The sequence below is a fragment of the Cryptomeria japonica genome, chromosome 11, assembly GCF_030272615.1.
Source record: "Cryptomeria japonica chromosome 11, Sugi_1.0, whole genome shotgun sequence".
In the NCBI taxonomy this organism is placed as follows: Eukaryota; Viridiplantae; Streptophyta; class Pinopsida; order Cupressales; family Cupressaceae; genus Cryptomeria; species Cryptomeria japonica.
Genome location: NC_081415.1, coordinates 6,874,817 through 6,891,616, shown reverse-complemented (window position 1 = coordinate 6,891,616; position 16,800 = coordinate 6,874,817). Strand labels below are relative to the sequence as shown.

Below are 16,800 nucleotides of genomic sequence, written 5' to 3'. Positions count from 1 at the left end.
TCCATACACACATACACACACATATACATGTGTGTGTGTGTGTAGAATAAAACTGAACAATTCAAAGCAATGGAGGTCTGCATATTCAATATGACATGAACGAATGTTTCCCACAAAAATTCAAATTTGAAAATTGGTAGCTACAACAATTGAATGCATTGCACATTCGAATTATATTATAAGACAAAATTTTCCATGTCACTTTGATTAAAATCCAATTGATTGCATATTTCCGAGTTCTGCAAATTCCCTTTGCACATTCCTTAGGTAACTATTTCTTTGCAATATGTATGTATGTTATACATATGCATATGCATATGTATGTATATGTGCAATTCTATGTACATGTGCATATGTATGTAGTTGGATATGTATATGTATGTACTTATGCATTCAATAATATATGGATGATTTGTTGTTACAACGTTACGCTACCCTCGAATATTGTTGTTTTTTGCAAGCGTGCTAGAGCATCGAAGGAAGAACCATACTTGTGGAAGATCATCATATCAATGTAAATGTGTTTATTAACACACTTCAATTATTTGGAGATTATGCCTTTAATGCTTACATTTTATATTAATTTGTGTAGATATCTTAGGTAGTTATGCATTCCTTATTAAATGTGTTTCTTAACACACCTTAGTTTGTTTTGCATTTTGTTGTGATTGTTATGACAGGCAATGATCTAGGACTCACTATGTCAAAGACAAAAAGCAGGCCTCTCAGGTAAAGTCCATATGACTTTACTTTGGCAATGATCTAGTAGACAATGCAATTTGTGAATTATTTATGTTTCAATTTCTGAATTGTTTATGTTTCAATTTCTGAATTGTTTGTGTTTCAATTTGTTTTAATTTCTCACTTAGTTCATATGTTTCAATCTTCTCTTTGTTGGAATTGTACTTTCGCAATGATCTAGTAGACAATGCAATTTTTGATTTATTTATGTTTCAAATTCAATTTTTTTTTTTTGGTTTAAATTCCTCACTTAGTGCAGTAGAAAAAGGAAGTGCCCTATTGTTTGTGTTTCAATTTGTTTAAATTCATCACTTTCTAAATTGTTTGTGTTTCAATGATCAAATGGAAGTGCCATATTTGAGGAAAAGAACCAGACTAAGAATTATCTTATATTGCCTTAAAAGATGTCTTGTTAGATACTGCTAAGAATGATAACTTGGTAGCTAACAAGATATCTTTTAAGGCAGTAGAAAATAGTTCTATTTCTGGTGCCTTTTTACAAATGGGACACTTCCTTTTATCATTTCAAGGCAATGACCTAGTAGACATATTACACTGTAATTTATATATGATGACTGCAATTTGAATACTTATAATATGATGACTGCAACTTGAATATTTATAAGTGTTCAAATTTCTCACTATCAAAAGAGGACATATCAGTGGCATGTGAATAATCAAATACCATTGATATGGCCTTTTTGATAGTGAGTAATTTGAACACTTATGTGGTCTTTTTTGATAGTGAGAAATATACGAGATCAATTCAACTGATATATGAGAAATATCACATCACAAAAAACAAACATATCAGATTTACAATAACACCATCAATTCATTGGAATATCCATCTGATATATCTGAAAACAATGGAGTTCTGAACACATTACAAAATCTAGCAGTATGTCATTCTATAATCACATCACAGTTATATCGAAACTCAAAATCTGCTCTCCATTTGGGTATTAATCACATCATGGTTATATCAATTCTCCATTTGGGTATTAAATGGAGGAGGTGTGACAAATCCAACCCTAACTGACTGTGCCCTACTAGGGTCTGGCCCACCAAAAAAAATTTCTTTGTTGTGAGGGGTTTGTAAGCAACTTGCTATTTGAGCAAGTAATGCCTAGTTTACACCTGAAGTAAGTTGCACGGTGTCTGAGGGTCCAAGTGCAGTCCCAACCTACATAGTATTAGTAGCTGCAAAGGCTGGGGACAACAGGTTCATCATTTCCATGAGAATTGGGTGTTGGATGGGTAGAGGTTCTGCGACTGTGGCAACATCTTTTGTCCTCTTCGCACACTTGGCTACCTTTTCAGCTTTCATCCTCTCCTTCTCAAGCTTTGCTTCTGCATCTTTCTTTTCCTTGTCTTGTCTTTGAATGAACTTGTCTTGGGAATCCTACAATTTTTTGGCTTGTTTTTCCACCCTCATAACCTCCTTTTCTATCGCTTCTGCTTCACGTTGTGCCTTCCTCTGTCTCATCTGCTCTATCTTTTGCTCTACCAATTCCTCTTCTCTTTTCCTTTCAGCCTCTTTATCTTTTTCCCTTTGAATGTACTCATCAGATGTCAAGATCTGTGACTGGCTACTAAGATGTAGAACCCCTTTCTTACCTCCACGTGAAGATTGGTTCATTCTCTGCACTGGAAGTCTTAAGAATTGGTTGATTTGCATTGGTTGTTGCTGCCCATCCTCTTGTGTGCATGGTACAAACTCAAGTTCATCTTCACTTATGTGAACTTCATCTTCACCATCAGCACCATCTTGTTGCTCCTAGTTGACTGCATTGGTGAAGTAATGAATGACATCTGCTAGATCAATTTATGGCAGACTAGGCATGGAAAGCGTTTCATCATCATAGTTGGCTGCATCTTGGGTCCACTCTGGTATGTTAGCTTGTGTTTGCAAAGACATGCCTGTTGATGAATTTTCAAAACCCTCATTTGGCTGGCTGGTTTGTGGAGGCAAACTTGCTTCGGTAGTTTCTAGTGTCAAACTTGTACCCTCAACCATTGCTTGTGTTCCACTATGGAGCTCTACAAAATCTTGAATCTGTTCCTCATTACAAACTGCCAATTGCAAGCATGCTTCTGCTGCCATATACTCTGGTTCTTCATCCCTTGAAGCAGCATCATGTTCTGTTCCAACCTCGAATGTCTCACTTGGTCTCATATCATTCTGTAATGCATTTCGGTTAAGTGGCCAAATCCCTGTCCTATGGAAGCCACTGATTATATTGGCCGGTGTCAATGCTTGGGCAAAGGCCTTGCTCACAAGAGTTGCCAACTCTTCCCTTCCAATTTCAATTTTTGGGAACTTAGACATCCATATACTCCTTTGTTATTTGAAATAATTTTTGAAAGGTGAGAATACAAAGACATCAAGTGGCTGCAGTTTGTGGCTTGTATGAGCTAGAAGGGTCACCAAATCAATACCTATCCGCCTTGCTTCTTCAATTGTCTTGAAGGCTACATGGCTGCCATGACCGTCGAAGATCAGTAGGGCCCCATGTGAGGGTGAAATTCCACCAGGGAATGAATGTGCAAAATGTTCCAACCAATTTAAGAACACTCCTTTGTCATCCATGCATGTTCTTGGACTTCCATGCATGCTCCTGGCTCGTAGTTTGCTATGTAGTTTTAGATATGCCTCTTAGATTTGAACAAATAAAATCTAGGAATGCTGAAACCACATGCACTAACACATGCCAAAATAGTGATCCACTCTCTACTCTTCAAAATTAGGTACGGTACACACCTCTACCCCAATGTGGCTATCACTCTCATTCCACAATTCCTCCCAGCTTGCACACCAGTCTCATCACAACTCCAAATTTCACTACTACCATTGTGATTGAGGTTGTACATTAACTCCAAATTGTCATAGAAAGAGGCAACAATAGAAGGTCGAAGCATAATAGCCCTATCAGAGTCCACTCCTTCTAATGTTCTCATCGTTAGATCAGGGTGCCTTTGTCTAAAACCTGCCCACCATGACCTCCCTGGCATCCCGTTTTTGAATCAATTAGGCCTATTCTTAGTAATTTGTGCAATAGTTGATTGAAGTTGATTGATTTGAGACCATGACCAATTTCAGCCATGTCTTTGCACCATTGAACAACTGCATCCTTCTCCTCTGCTGATAAAATGGTGCGTGGACCCCTCACAGTCGTAGTTGTGGTTCGATGTGCCTCTAAGAGACATGTGCCTGTCTTATATGCATGAAATTGCCTCTTTCATGTTAGATATGCTCCATTTTGGTTTAGGATCCTTTGAGGCCACCTCTACTTGTGGTGTTTGTGGAATACGATTAGAATCTACAGTAGGATGGTCATGTATAGCAACAGTATCCACATCAGTTGCATTGTTAGGTGAGTGGTCATCTACAATAGGAGTTAATGGGTCTTCATTTTGGACAAAATTATTTTCAACAGGGAAGTGCACCCCACAAGTGACTCTAACTGTTCGACGTCTAACAGACTGTTTCCCTCTCTACCTTGTGTCATTATTTTCAGTGAACCTACAACAGATCATTTCCATGAAACCCTTAATGCCATTGAAATAAATGATGAAAAACAAATCTATTTTTGTAACTCATCATTGAACAAAATAAAATGGTACTATGTATCTATTTTCGTATGCATGAAAATATAGACAATAACCATATAGCTAGAGAACTCAAAAAATCCATGCAGGAGTTTAGTATGTAACTGTGATGTGATTGAAAATTGGATATTGTTGATATTGTATTAGATAGTGAACAATTACATCATTGAACATATTTCAACAAAAAAAAATGGTACAATATAAATATATATACAGAGAGAGATCATTGAAATGAAACCCTCAATGCCATTGAGATAAATGATGAAAAACAAATCTATTTCTGTAACTCATCATTGGACATATTTCAACAACGAAAAAATGCTACCATATAAATATATATAGAGAAAGAGATCATTGAAATGAAATCGTCAATGCCATTGAGATAAATGAACAAAAACAAATCTATTTCTATAACTCATCATTGAACATCTTTCAACAAAAATAAATAAATGCTACCATATAAATATATATAGAGAGACACATCATTGAAATGAAACCCTCAATGCCATTGAGATAAATGATGGAAAACAAATCTATTTCTATAACTCATCATTGAACATCTTTCAAAAAAAAAAAATGGTACAGTATAAATATATATACAAAGAGAGATCATTGAAATGAAACCCTCAATGCCATTGAGATAAATGATGAAAAACAAATCTATTTCTGTAACGGGTATGTGCAGGATCATGGTGTGCCAAAACAGGCCCTTAAGTGGCAATGAAATTTCAAAAAAAAAGAGTTTTGCAACTTGAAATGAAAAATTGAATAAGTTATGGACATTATTTTTAAAATATGTAATAATAAAATCTAAAGAAAATTGAATGTATTTTCTAAGCTACTATTTGGTTTTTGAAAAAAAAAAATTCTATTTGATGAAAATTTCAAATTTCAATGCAGTGGTACAAAAATTTCAGGAAAAAGATAAGAAGTAGGTGTATGTTTGACCACCCTAATCACAATCAAATCATAATATTTTTTTATAAGATTTATAATATAAGTATTAGACTCATGTCCGGATGTGACACATATTTTTTTATAATTTTTAATAAAGTAAATAATTATTTATGAAATTTTTACTACAGCTTTTCAGAAATTCAGAAACTCCTACATTTGACCATCTTAACTTGGTCAAAACCTTATGAAATTCAATTTTTTTTAATTTTTCCCTATAGTAGACAAAGCATAGGATGTGATGCATGTTTCAGATTCAAAAAATGTTATGCGGTTTGAAAGTTATGAGTATTTTTCAATCAGTATATCAATCAAGACTTTTATTAGAATCAATTAGAAAATAAATAATAATTATTTATTAAAGTCGAAATAAGAAAAGCCTTATATTGTTGGAAAAATGAGAACGTCCTTAAAAAACCATTTTTATTTTATCAATTTTGGCTATAAAAAAAGTCGTCAGCCACCAGTGTAAAGTCTAGAAAATCAAGGAATACTGAAAAACACGTTTTTTCAGTTGACTTTCCAGGCTTGTCACTTCCAAGCCAAATCCCAAAGCAAACCTGAACCAAAATATGGAGGGAAAAATTTATGTTTTAAAATCAGATATTGGATTTTATTGGATAAAATCGGATATTGGATAAAATCGGATATCCGATTTTTGAAAAAATAAAAAAAAATATTTTAGTAAATTGGGCATAACTTTTGCGTTTTATATCAAAATTTTGATTTTTTATAGGCGTTGGAAAGGTAATTAAGAGATCTATGATATGGAATAGTTATATTTTCAATTATTTGTTTAAAAAAATAATTATAATTCATTTAAATTCATCCTTCATTTTTATAACATAAAAAACTCATGACTTTTTCATATGATTTCCCTATTGCATGAATTTTTGTAACAATCATCTCAAAATAAACTAAATAAGTAATTAATTAAAAATTCAAAATTTATGAATTTTATTGAGTTCGATAAATTTTGTTAAACCATGTTATCTATGTTTGTTCCTTTCTCCAAGTCTCTCTCCTAAACCTATCACACCACCTATTTGTTTCTTCCTCCCTCTCTTTTGTCCATATTTATACATCTCTCTCTAGACCTATATCTCTAACTATCAATGAATACCTCATTAAATCTCTCAAGCTCTAAAAGGTGCTTATATTTCTACCTCTTCATAATTTCCTCCTCTATGTCACTCTTGCTTCCCTAAGATCTAGACTAGTCTCTCTGCATTTCATTCTCATCTCTAGCAACAAAATTCAGAGGGGATAAGGAGAGGCATAGGGAAGTATCAAAAAAAGGAGAGGGGGAGAGAGGTGAGAAGGAGAGATTAATTGGGGGGAAGAGAGAATGTGAGAGAGAGAGAGAGAGAGCTATAGGTAATTAGGTGGAAGGCGGAGAGAGAGAGGGGGTGATTGGGGTGAAGAGAGAATGAGAGGGATAGTTTGAGATTATTAGGGGGTAGGAGGAGAGGGGGAGAGGGGAAAGTATCAACAAAGAGAGAAGAGAGATGGGGAAAGAGGTGAAGAGAGACATAGAGAGTAATTAGGAGGTGGGTAGAGGGGGAGAGGGAAGTATCTATAAACCCATAGGAGGAGAGACGTGATCGAGGGTAATTGAGGAAAAGAAACAATGTGAGAGAGAATATGGTGTCCTAAAGGGTCATATGGTGTCTCATGAACCTTTAGGACACCATATGACACCTTAGGACACCATATGATGTTGTTATAAGTCTTATGGTGTCCTAAGGGGTCATATAGTGTTCTATGAGCCTTTAGGACACCATATGGTGTCATTACAAGTCGTATGGTGTGTTAAGGGGTCATATGGTATATCCTATGATCCCTTAGGACACTATATGACCCCTTAGGTATTGTTAGGGGTCATATTGTGTCTGAACGGGTCATATGGTGTCATTGGGGGTTGTATGGTGTGCTAAGGGGTCATATTGTGTCCTAAGGGGTCACAAGACATTGTATGACCCCTTAGACACCATACGATCCATTAGGTTTTGTTAGGGCTCATACTATGTCCTAAGAGGTCATATGGTGTCCCATGACCCTTTTGGACACCATATGACCACTTAGGACATCATATGGTGTCGTTATGGGTCTTATGGTGTCCTAAGGGGTCATATGGTGTCCTAAGGGGTCATATGGTGTCCTATGAACCCTTATGACAATATATGACCCATTAGGTGTCATCAAGGGTCTTATTGTGTCCTAATGGGTCATATGGTGTCGTATGACCCTTTAGGACACCATATGCTTGGAGACAATATGGTGCTATGGGTCGTATGGTGTCCTATGACACCTTAGGACACCATATGACCCCTTAGGATACCATTTAGTGTTGTTATGTGTCGTATGGTGTCCTACAACCCCTTAAGTGTCATTAGGGTTATTTTATGTCCTAAGGGGTCGTATTGTGTCCTAAGGGGTCATACGGTGTCCTATGACCCCTTAGGACACTATATGATGTCGTTAGTGGTCATATTATATCCTAAGGGGTCATATTATGTCTTATGACCCCTTAGGACACCACATGGTGTCGTTATGGGTCGTATGGTCTTCTAAGGGGTCATATGGTGTTCTATGACCCCTTAGGACACCAATTTTATGTTGTTATGGGTCGTATGGTCTCCTAAGGGGTCATATGGTGTCCTATGACCCCTTAGGACACCATATGGTTTCATTATGTGTCGTATGGTTTCCTAAGGGGTCATATGGTGTTCTATGACCCCTTAGGACACCATATGGTGTCATTAAGGGTGGTATGGTGTGCTAAGGGGTCATATGGTGTCCTATGACCATTTATAACACCATATGACCCCTTAGGTATTGTTAGGTGTCATTTTGTGTCGTTAGGGGTCATATGATGTCCTATGACCCCTTAGGTGTTGTTAGGGGTCATATTGTGTCCTAACGGGTCATATTGTGTCCTACGACCCCTTAGGACACCATATGGTGTCGTTTGGGATTGTATGGTGTGCTAAGGGGTCATATTGTGTCCTAAAGATTCCTAGGACATCATATAACCTCTCAGGACACCATATGACCCCTTAGATATCGTTAGGGATCATATTGTGTCCTAAGGGGTCATACGGTGTCTCATGACACCATATAACCCCTTAGAGACACCGTATGACCCCTTAGGACACCATATCATGTCATTATGGGTCTTCTTATGTTCTAAGGGGTTATATGATGTTCTAAGGGGTCATATGGTTTTATATCACCCCTTAGGATACCATATGACACCTTAGGACACCATATGGTGTCGTAAAGGGTCGTATGGTGTTCTAAGGGGTTATATGGTGTTCTATGGGGTCATATGGTTTTGTATGACCCCTTAGGACACTATATAACGTTGTTAGGGGTCATATTATGTCCTAAGGGGTCATATTGTGTCTTATGACCCCTTAGGACACCACATTGTGTCGTTATATGTCGTATGGTATTCTAAGGGGTCATATGGTATTCTATGACCCTCTAGGACATCATATTAGGTTGTTATGGGTTGTATGGTCTCCTAAGGAGTCATATAGTGCCCTATGACCCCTTAGGACACCATATGGTGTCATTATGTGTCGTATGGTGTCCTAAGGGGTCGTATGACCCCATAGGACACCATATGACCCCTTAGGACACCATATGATCCCTTAGGACACCATATGGTGTTGTTAGGGGTCATATAGAGTGCTAAGGGGTCATATGGTGTCCTATGACCCCTTAGCACATAATATGACCCTTTAGTACACCATAAAGTGTCCTTAGGGGTCATATGGTGTCGTATGACCCCTTAGGAAATAATATGACGCCTTAGGTGTTGTTAGGGGTCATATTATGTCCTAATAGGTTATATGGTGTCCTACAACCCCTTAGGACACACTATGGTGTCGTTAGGGGTTGTATGGTGTGCTAAAGGGTCATATTTTGTTCTAAAGGTTCCTAGGACATGATATAACCCCTTAGGACACCATATGACCCCTTAGGTATCGTTAGGGGTAATATTGTGTCCTAAGGAGTCATATGGTGTCTGATGACACCATATCACCCCTTAGGAAACCATATCGTGTGGTTATGGGTCTTCTTGTGTTCTATGGGGTCATATGGTGTTATATGACCCACTAGGATACCATATGACCCCTTTGGAAATCATATGGTGTCATAAAGGGTGGTATGTTGTTGCAAGGGGTCGTATGGTTTCCTAAGGGGTCATATGGTGTCCTATGACCCCTTAGGACACTATGTGACCTTGTTAGGGGTCATATTATGTCCTAAGGGGTAATATTATGTCTTATGACCCCTTAAGACACCACATGGTGTCATTATGGGTCGTATGGTGTTCTAAAAGGTCATGTGGTGTTCTATTACCCTCTAAGATATCATATTATGTTGTTATGGGTTGTATAGTCCTCTAAGGGGTCATATGGTATCCTATGACCCCTTAGGACACCATATAGTATCATTATGTATCAAATGGTGTCCAAAGGGGTCATATGGTGTTCAATGACCCCTTAGGACACCATATGACTCCTTAGGACACCATATGGTGTCATTAGGGGTCATATGGTGTGCTAAGGGGTCAAATGGTGTCCTATGACCCCTTAAGACACCACATGGTGTTGTTATGGGTCGTATGGTGTTCTAAGGGGTCATATGGTGTTCTATGACCCTCTAAGACACCATATTATGTTGTTATGGGTTGTGTGGTCCTCTAAGGGGTCATATAGTTTCCTATGACCCCTTAGGACACCATATAGTGTCATTATGAATTGTATGGTGTCCTAAGGGGTCATAGGAAACCATATGACCCCTTAGGACACCATATGGTGTCATTAGGGGTCATATGGTGTGCTAAGGGGTCAAATGGTGTCCTATAACCCCTTAAGAAATCACATGGTGTCATTATGGGTCGTATGGTGTTCTAAGGTGTCATATGGTGTTCTATGACTCTCTAAGACACCATATTATGTTATTATGGGTTGTATGGTCCTCTAAGGGGTCATATGGTGTCCTATGACCCCTTAGGACACCATATAGTGTCATTATGCATCATATGGTGTCCTAAGGGGTCATATGGTGTTCTATGATCCCTTAGGACACCATATGACTCCTTAGGACACCATATGGTGTCATTAGGGGTCATATTGTGTGCTAAGGGGTCAAATGGTGTCCTATGACCCCATAGACCACCATATGACCCCTTAGTTATCGTTAGGTGTCATTTTGTGTCGTTAGGGGTCATATGGTGTCCTATGACCCCTTAGGACACAACATGAGCCCTTAAGACACCATATAGTGTCCTTAGGGGTCATATGGTGTCCTATGACCCCTTATGACAAAATATGACCCCTTAGGTGTTGTTAGGGGTCATATTGTGTCCTAACAAGTCATATGGTATCCTACGACCCCTTAGGACACCATATGGTGTTGTTAGGGGTTGTATGGTGTGCTAAGGGGTCATATTGTGTCCTAAAGATTCCTAGGACATCATATAACCCCTTAGGACGCCACATGACCCCTTTAGTATTGTTAGGGGTCATATTGTGTCCTAAGGGGTCATATGGTGTCTCCTGACACCATATGACCCCTTAGGACACCATATCATGTTGTTATGGGTCTTCTTGTGTTATAAGGGGTCATATTGTGTTATATGACCCCTTAGGATATGATATGACCCCTTAGGTGTTGTTAGGGGTCATATTGTGTCCTAACAAGTTATATGGTGCCTGATGACCCCTTAAGACACCATATGGTGTCATTAGGGGTTGTATGGTATGCTAAGCGGTCATATTGTGTACTAAAGGTTCCTAGGACATCATATGACACCTTAGGTATCGTTAGGGGTCATATTATTTCCTAAGGGGTCATACGGTGTCTCATGACACCATATGACCCCTTAGGACACCATATCATGTCGTTATGGGTCATCTTGTGTTCTAAGGGGTTATATGATGTTATATGACCCCTTAGAATACCATATGACCCCTTAGGACACTATATGGTGTCGTAAAGGGTGGTATGATGTCGTATGGTGTCCTAAGGGGTCATATGGTGTCCTATGACCCATTGGGACACTATATGATGTCGTTAGGGGTCATATTATGTCCTAAGGGGTAATATTGTGTCTTATGACCCCTTCAGACACTAGATGGCATCGTTATGGGTTGTATGGTGTTCTAAGGGGTCGTATGGTGTTCTATGACCCTCTAGGACACCATATTATGTTGTTATGGGTCATATGGTCTCCTAAGGGGTCATATGGTGTCCTATGACCCCTTAGGACACCATATAGTATTAGTATGCATCGTATGGTGTTCTAAGGGGTCATATGGTGTTCTATGACCCCTTAGGACACCATATGGTGTCATTAGGGGTTGTATGGTGTGCTAAGGGGTCATATGGTGTCCTATGACCCCTTAGAACACCATATGACCCCTTAGGTGTTGTTACGTGTCATTTTGTGTCGTTACAGGTCATATGGTCTCCTATGAACCCTTAGGACACAATATGACCCCTTAAGACACCATATAGTGTCGTTAGGGGTCATATAGTGTCCTATGACCCCTTAGGACACACTATGACCCCTTAGGTGTTGTTAGGGGTCATATTGTGTCGTAACGGGTCATATGGTGTCCTACGACCCCTTAGGACACCATATGGTGTCATTAGGGGTTGTATGGTGTGCTAACGGGTCATATTATGTCCTAAAGGTTCCTATGACTTCATATAACCCCTTAGGACACCATATCACCCCTTAGGTATCGTTGGGGGTCATATTGTGTCCTAAGGGGTCATATGGTGTCTCCTGACACCATATGACCCCTAAGGACACCATATCATGTCATTATAGGTCTTCTTGTGTTATAAGGGGTCATATGGTGTTATATGACCCCTTAGGACACCATATGGTGTCATAAGGGACCATATGGTGTTATAAGGGGTCATATGGTGTCCTATGACCCCTTATGACACTATATGACCCCTTAGGTTTCGTCATGGGTCGTATTGTGTCCTAATTGGTCATATGCCATTCTTTGACCCCTTAAGACACCATATGACCCCTTGGGACAGTATATGGTGTTATGGGTCGTATGGTGTCCTAAGGGGTCATATGGTGTCCTATGACCCCTTAGGACACAATATGACCCTTTAGGATGCCACATTGTGTCATTAGGGGCTGTATGGTGTCCTAAGGGGTCATTTGGTGTCTTATGACCCCTTAAGACACCATATGGTGTCATTAGGGGTCTTATTGTGTCTTAAGGGGTCATATGGTGTTTTATGACCCCTTAGGAGACCATATTGTGTCCTAAGGGGTCATATGATGTTCTATGACCCCTTAGGACATGATATAACCCCTTAGGAGACCATACATACTAATACTCAAATAAGGAGAGATATAAAGGTGAAGAGAGATGAGGAACTAAAGAGAGGGAAAAGAATTAAAGGACAAGGACATAAATAGAGATATAGATATTAAGGAGTATGAAGTGAGAGGGAGAAAAACTAAAGGACAAGGATGGATAGAAAGAGGTAGACATATCTAGATATTGAAAAGGAGAGAGGAAGATAGAGATAAAAGATGAAGATAAAGGGAGAGGGAGGTGAATAGATATAGAGAAAGAGGGAGGTAAAGACAAAGATAAATATATGAAGAGATGGAGAAAAATGGACAGAGAGGGGTAAAGAGAGAGATAAAAAAAGGAAGAGATAGAGAGATATAAAGGAAGATAAATATCGATAGATAGAGATATATAGATAGTGCAAGAGAGTGAGAAAGAGAGATAGAGATTATAGATAGGGATAGATAGAGAGGGAGAGAGAAAAAGAGGAAGATATAGAGATATATAAAGGCACTATAGAGAAGGATGTGGGGAGAGAGAAAAAGATATATAAAGATCGAGTAAATAAAGAGATAAAAGTAGAGAAAGGGAAAGATACTTCAAGAGGGCGATAGAGGAAGAGACAAAGAAGTGGATTAATCATGTATAGAGGAATATATATAAAGATAGAGGAACATATAAAAAGAGATATTGATAGGGAAAGAGATGGAGATGTGAAGATGGAGATAGAGATAGATATGGATATAACATGATAGAGAGAGTATGATAAATGGAGGGAGAGATGGAGTGAATAAGTGAGATTTAGAGATAATGAAATATAAATATACATGAAGATAGATCTATAGGGATATAGAGAGAGAGAGGACAAGATAGGGAGAGAAAGGAGGTGATAGAGACAAGTAATATATAAGTATAGGTATGATAGGGTAAAGGAGGGAGATAAATAGAGAGAAGAGAGATTATTAGAGAGAAATATAGAAATAAGGAGTGACAATGATGGAGTGGGAGAGGAAGAGATATGAATAGAAAGATGGAGATATATGCAGAGATGCATGTAACTTGGGAATTTATTTATCTACATGGAATGAGAAAATAAGTGACATAAGTAGAGAACAAAGAGATATATAAAATATATTATAGAAGTATAGATAGACAAGTGATAGATAAAGGAGGTGATAGGAAAAAAAAAGAGACTTTGTATGCAAAATTTGTGAGTATTTAAAGTTTTAAAATTGAAGGACTAACTTTAAATGATTATAATTAATTTTTGGTCAATAAAATCATCAAAATACCTCATCCATTTGATAGGTCTATGAATTAATTTTCCAACGCCTATAAAAAATCAAAATTTTGATAAGAAATGCAAAAGTTATGGCCATTTTACTAAACTATATTTTTTATATTGATAAAATCGGATATCCGATTTGAAAAGTATGATATCACACTAGCGACATCACATTGGTGACATCAAAAATCAGATATCTGATTTGGTTTGGTATTACCAAACCAAATTCAAATTTTGCCCACCCAAACAAAAAGTCAAAGCGGATTTTGGCATGTTTGGAAAGGTTGAAAGCGCATTGTTTTTTCTATTGCCACTTTTTGGCCCCCCTTGATCTTGCACATACCCTAACTCATCATTGAACATCTTTCAACAACAAATAAAATGCTACCGTATAAATATATATAGAGAAACAAATCATTGAAATGAAACCCTCAATGCCATTGAGATAAATGAAGAAAAACAAATCCATTTTTGTAACTCATCATTGAACATCTTTCAACAACAAACAAAAATGCTACCGTATAAATATATATAGAGAGACACATCATTGAAATGAAACCCTCAATGCCATTGAGATAAATGATGGAAAACAAATCTATTTTTGTAAATCATCATTGAACATCTTTCAAAAAAAAAAATGGTACAGTATAAATATATATACAGAGAGAGATCTTGAAATGAAACCCTCAATGCCATTGAGATAAATGATAAAAAACAAACCTATTTCTGTAACTCATCATTGAACATCTTTCAACAATCAAAAAAATGCTATCGTATAAATATATATAGAGAGACAGATCATTGAAATGAAACCCTCAATTCCATTGAGATAAATGATGGAAAAAAAATCTATTTCTATAACTCATCATTGAACATCAAGGGAAACGAAAAAAAAATGGTATTGTGTCTCTATTTCTGTATGCATGAAAATATAGACAATAACCATATAGCCAGAGAACTCAAAAAAGCCATGCAGGAGTTCAGTATGTTACTATGATGTGTGTGTGTGTATATATATATATATATATAGACACACACAGACATAGGTACAGAACTTGAAACGTTATATAACAAGGAGAAAAACTACAATCACGAGATGCATGAGTGGAAGATGTAACTGTGATGTGATTAAAAAGTGGTTATTGTTGATATAGTACGAATATGTAGATTCATTTCTCAAATGAGTAAATGGTTGAATGATGTTGTTGTATTTATCATATGAAATTTAATGGAAGAACTACATGATATGCCTGATAATATTATTTATAGTGAGTATATTAACAAATTGAAGGTAGAGCAAACAATGAAAATGCCACAAAAAATCTTCATTTCCCTGTGTTTTGAGGGCAAAAAAGATAGCGGCAGTTTGTGTAACATGGGCCCATAACGTGTCCATGGTAAGGATGTTATGGGTGTTCAACATATTTTTTGACCACCCATTTTAAACTCTGCAATAAAAGTTGTCTGGCATGGTGTATATATATGTGTGTATATGTGTGTGTGTGTGTGTGTGTATATATATATAGCCAGTATATAGTTACTGTAAGTAATAGTATCAGGCATACACATTGTTGTAATGATAAATATTGAAGGGGTTTCAAACAATTATGAGCAATAATCATTTTTTTTCGCATTCACTGTAATGATTTTGGCATTATAAATAGAGAGACACCATTTAACAGTGCACCCATAAAAGGAAATGATAAATAATGAAGGGGTTTCCAAGAAAACGAAAAGATATTCAGTTGGTTTGAAATGAAATTGTAAACTAGACAAAGCATAATGCAGCTACGAAGGAGGTAAACCATCATTGGACATCCAATATGGCTGTTAATATTATTTATAGTGATTATATTGAAAGAAATGGTAGTTTATATTATTTACAGTGACTATATTGAAAGAAATGTTGGTTTATTGAAAACAATATAATTTGAATTGAAAGATTTATATCATTTAGTTACTTTCTATGTACCAACTTGAATGTGCGCCCTCTAGTAAGGAAGGTGCAGAGGGTATTTGCAAAGCTCAGGAATATGCAATGAATTGGATTGTAGTGAAAGTGACAAAGCTCAGGAATATGCAATTAATTGGATTGTAGTGAAAGTGACACGGAAATTTTTGTCTTATAATATAATTTGAATGCGCAATGCATTCGATTGTGGTAGCTAGCTATTTTCAAATTTGAATTTTTGTGGGAAACAATCGGTCATGCCATATTAAATATGTAGTCCTCCATTGCTTCGAATTGTTCAATTTTCTTTCCTGCTTTGAATGAAACTTGGTTTTTTAAATTGGATTTTATGCAAATTCTTGGATATTGGGGAGCCTTACACTAGTTGTTACAAATGCAGTTACCAAATGCAGATCCATTTAATGCATGAAGTTGTGAAGTGATATTTGGAAGGATGTACACTTGAGTGTCTAAGAAGTTTACAATTGATTGTTTTTATGTCATGTAATGCACCAATAGTTTTTTCATATGTAATTGTAATTGGAGTACATTTGTACTCTTAAGCCATTTGCATAAAGTGGCAAATGTAAACATTAAGTTTAAAAAAAAATAAAAATGTTTATTATTTGTGCAAGATGTTTTGTATTAAAATAGGAAATGTACTAGTAGTTGTTTATTTTTTTTACTTTTTGGTTTTCAATTACTAATTCATTTGTGAACATGTATTGGTGTTAAAATAAATATTTACTGGTATTTTTTTATTTATGTATTGACAATTACTTTTTTATGTTTTAGGGGGTCAACATGTTATTAAGGTGACGGTTATTGGAACTATTTCAGCTATTGGTACTCTTCCCCTAGTCAATTTTGAATGTTTAACACTTTTAAGCTTAGAAGTGTATTCTTAC

At 36.8% G+C, this 16,800-nt stretch overlaps 1 long non-coding RNA gene across 1 annotated transcript; it reads left to right on the top strand.

Annotated features, from left to right (window-relative positions):
- The first annotated feature begins 454 nt into the window (after positions 1–454).
- On the top strand, positions 455–16,389 carry LOC131043522 (uncharacterized). Its single transcript, XR_009105535.2, has 3 exons — positions 455–514; positions 681–729; positions 16,293–16,389. It is a non-coding gene; the product is annotated as an uncharacterized LOC131043522 (long non-coding RNA).
- The last annotated feature ends 411 nt before the right edge of the window (positions 16,390–16,800 follow it).